The 3,655-nt window shown below is 30.8% G+C and overlaps 1 long non-coding RNA gene across 1 annotated transcript in view; it reads left to right on the top strand.

The window, feature by feature from the left end:
* Nucleotides 1-3,433, top strand: part of LOC106457095 — an 11,364-nt gene extending 7,931 nt beyond the window's left edge. Inside the window, exon 3 of the long non-coding RNA XR_001290679.2 lies at nt 639-3,433. This is a non-coding gene — a long non-coding RNA (uncharacterized LOC106457095). The remainder of the gene's footprint in view (nt 1-638) is intronic.
* The last annotated feature ends 222 nt before the right edge of the window (nt 3,434-3,655 follow it).

Genomic DNA, 3,655 nt, shown 5'->3' with positions numbered 1-3,655 from the left:
TAAATCAGTTAAATGACGAAAAATTAGGTATCTATTTACTTGTGACCACTCAGTGTACTTTTGGGCATTACGGGGCGAAAAATAATAACGCAAGACTTGCATCTAAAAAATTATTTGACATTTTATTTGCTTAGTCAAGGACCTACATACCATATACACGAACAGGGTTCTATACCATAAAATCACAGCATTGAATGAATACTAACAATTTTGATGTATTTTAATAAAAGTTTCCATGTTTTCTGTGCAAGTATTTAGGACTTACAACGCTAGAAACCGCGTATCGATACCTGTGGTGGGCAGAGCAAAGACAGCCCATTGTGTAGCTTTGTGCTTAATTACAAACAAACAAAGGAAGTATTTAATACAACATAATTTATACACAGAGTTATATTTTGTAAATGTGTATAATTGAAATATTACAGAAATCCGTTATTGTTCGAATAAAACAAATATTGAGGCTAAAATATGTAAATATATTTGTTTCTAGTATTTGTATTTCATTTAGAGTGAGACTATGGCTATAAATCGAATACAAAATCGACAAAAACTCTGTTCATTTGAAAATAATCACCTTGAAATGTTTTATTTCACAATGAAACCGGTTTTAAGTTTTGTATTTTGTTTTTACCATGTAGGCGTAAACAAGGTGGACATTGATCTCGAGAATAAGCGAGTTTTTATTGATTCCAACTTGTCCTCTGATGTGCTTCTCGAAGCTCTGAATAAGACAGGAAAAAAATCTTCTTATGTTGGAGTGAAGACTGCTTGAAACGTTCCCAATTTGTCATCTGGACCAATGATCATCTGTAGATGCATTTCCGGGAGTTTTTGTTTTAACATGCTAGTTAAATGTGCTAATCTGTAAACGTTTCATGCGTTTTAAATCGCCAAACTAATTGTATTTATATAGCATTTTCCTTATTATAAAAGCTGGAATATATTAAAATACTGGTGATTCCGTAAAAGAAATAATAATATATATAAAAAAATTCAATCCTCCAGAAGCGTTAAAATGTAGTTTCAAAACTGCATTGGCTACTCAACCTTTTTTTTAAATTTCTTAAGAAAAGAAAGAAACAACATGGCGACGGTTACTAATAATATGAGAACGTGTAAATCTATATTCACTAAAATTTATATCTGAACAAGCATTAGCTTCATTGTATTTTGTCAATGAAGATTTGATAGTGGCATTGTCTTGAATATGTATTTCATGTTCTGCAATTGTAAAATATTAAAAATTTCCTTATGTACAACTTCAGTTTTTAAATAGAAAAAATGTTTATGTGCATCTAGTTACTGAAACTTTTGCACTGTGCTATCAATTTCTAGAATGCAAAACAGTGCGGCATTGCCTTGAATATGTATTTCATGTTCTGCAATTATCAAAGATTAAAAATTTCCTTATGTATAACTTCAGCTTTTAAAGAGAAGAAATGTTTATGTGCATCTAGTTACTGAAACTTTTGCACTGTGCTAACAATTTCTAGAATGCAAAACAGTGCGGCATTGTCTTGAATATGTATTTCATGTTCTGCAATTGTAAAAGATTAAAAATTTTCTTATGTATAACTTCAGTTTTCAAAGAGAAGAAATGTTTATGTGCATCTAGTTACTGAAACTTTTGCACTGTGCTAACAATTTCTAGAATGCAAAACAGTGCGGCATTGCCTTGAATATGTATTTCATGTTCTGCAATTATCAAAGATTAAAAATTTCCTTATGTTTAGCTTCAGTTTTTAAAGCAATATAATAAATTAGATGTGGCACAAATTCTTATTTTATTATCACGAAGAAACAAACAAGTTTTTCTTATTGGAAAATAAAAAGGGAAAATACTGTACAATTTCTTGAAAGTAAAAATGTGACGAACTTGTCTAACATAGTTGAAGTTTTATAGATTTTGTAAAGACATTAACACTTGTAGTAATATTCTGTATATGGTTAACACACAGATTTTGAACATAAATTCTTCTAGTAAAGGTTTACATGGTTCATTAAATGTTTTTAGTCAATTTCGCTTCCGCAAAAAAATATCAGTGCATTCAAAGCTAAGCTTACTTCAGCTTAATGGATAATAATTCTAATCTTATTCATATCCCAAATTAATGAAGAACGTTTGTATCTTAGTGCTATTGGCATAGCGGTATGTCTGCGGACTTACAACGCTAGAAATCGGGTTTCGATACCCGTGGTGAGCAGAGCACAGGTAGCCCATTGTGCAGCTTTGTGCTTCAAAACAAAACAAATCCTTACTACATGTTGAAAACGTTACGCACTATAATTTTGTTCACTGTCTAGTTATCGCACGTCTACAGTTTCAATTCTAAATGTGTTATTACTGTTTTGGTGTCTGCTCTTACAGAAAAAAAAACAGTATGGAAAAGACAATAATAAATGCGTATGTAAGTATTGTGAAATTATTCATCAGTCCTAAGACCTTTTATTTATCTCAATAAATATATTTGTGCACATGTTACGCAACGACATGAATAGATATATTAGTAGGTTCTAACCCGTACAATTTAAGTCATGCATAGTAGACTTTTGGCGGTGGGCCAACACAAATGTAACTTCGACTTTGCTTCATAGGATGTGACCCCCGTATCGGTCTGGTTAATAGCTAACAAAAAAGGTCGAAGTAAAATATGACGTCACTGAAATCCAATGTGATTACTGTGATAAACCGTATTTTTTTGTTTAGTCGAGGAACTACGTACCATATACACGAACAAGGTTCTCTCACAAATAATCACAGCATTGAATGAATACTAACAATTTTGATGTATTTTAATATAAGTACATTGAAAATAGACCAGCAGTAATCTGTTTCCTTGTTATCTGTGCAACTATTTAATACAACATAATTTATACACAGAGTTAAAGATAGATAAGTGTTTCGCAATCGTTGTATGCCTAATAAAAATGGCTTTGGGATTAGGCAATCAGAGATACGTGTACAATAATTTAACCATTAAAATTTGCAGTACAATGATTAAATTGGACACATGCAGAGTTATGTTTTGACCTTACTGTATTCAGGTTGAAAAAAACACTAGCCTTAGAATTAAAGTTAATAATATAACATTAAATAAAAGTCAGTCAAATGATTTGGTTTCTAACTCACACATGTGAAATGTTTCGTTATTTTCAAATAATTTTAACAACTGTTATTTATTTAAATACGGTGTAAATTTGTTGATTTGGGCTTTGAACAGTAAACGTCAGAGTAAAAACTTAAGAAACCTAGAAAACAAAGTTGCTTTATTTTTGTATGCACATTTCGCCATTGTGTTCTCTCTTACTGTCTGATTTAAGTAAGATATAATGAATTTTTATATTATTTCTTCTCGATTGGTCAATAAACAGAATACCAACAAATGTATTTTAAACTTCTTAAAAAAAACACAATAAAAATCTGTTCGTGTAAGTGTTTGTTTTGGATATCAAATTATTTATTATTTCTTTATACGACACTCCAGACACTCAATTCACTATTAATGTAACAGTCATAACAACACTCCTTAACGTTACACTTTTCCGTGCTATATTTTGTTTCACTTCGTGGATATATAAGGAATTTCTGACTATTACCTTCAGTAACGTGATTATGGTTGTTTATCTGGTGTCCAAATAATGTCACGGATCAGTA

The sequence above is a fragment of the Limulus polyphemus genome, unplaced genomic scaffold, assembly GCF_000517525.1.
Source record: "Limulus polyphemus unplaced genomic scaffold, Limulus_polyphemus-2.1.2 Scaffold291, whole genome shotgun sequence".
Lineage (NCBI taxonomy): Eukaryota > Metazoa > Arthropoda > Merostomata > Xiphosura > Limulidae > Limulus > Limulus polyphemus.
This window is presented reverse-complemented; position numbering and strand designations above follow the sequence as displayed.